The sequence below is a fragment of the Nestor notabilis genome, unplaced genomic scaffold, assembly GCF_000696875.1.
Source record: "Nestor notabilis isolate BGI_N333 unplaced genomic scaffold, ASM69687v1 scaffold15062, whole genome shotgun sequence".
NCBI lineage: Eukaryota > Metazoa > Chordata > Aves > Psittaciformes > Psittacidae > Nestor > Nestor notabilis.
This window is the reverse complement of record NW_009919824.1, coordinates 5,496-5,725: the sequence shown is the minus strand read 5'-3', so window position 1 is coordinate 5,725 and position 230 is coordinate 5,496. Positions and strand designations below refer to the sequence as shown.

The 230-nt window shown below is 54.8% G+C and overlaps 1 protein-coding gene across 1 annotated transcript in view; it reads right to left on the bottom strand.

Annotated features, from left to right (window-relative positions):
• CHAF1A (chromatin assembly factor 1, subunit A (p150)) overlaps nucleotides 1-230 on the bottom strand; it is a gene marked incomplete at its 5' end in the record, with an annotated part of 14,402 nt that overhangs the window by 9,333 nt on the left and 4,839 nt on the right. The window lies entirely within an intron of this gene.

The following is a 230-nucleotide window of genomic DNA, read 5'->3' as shown; positions in this document are numbered from 1 at the left end:
CGTTGTCTGCCCCATCCCTGGCAGTGTTCAAGGCCAGGTTGGACACAGGGGCTTGGATCAACCTGCTCTAGTGGAAGGTGTCCCTGCCCATGGCAGGGGTTGGAGCTGGAGGAGCTTTAAAGTCCCTCCCAACCCAATCTATACAGTTCTTGTACCCATTCAGTGCTTCACCTGCAGTGCCATTTCCAGCTTTTCCAGGACAGCAGGTTATGAACCACCGCTATGTGCTG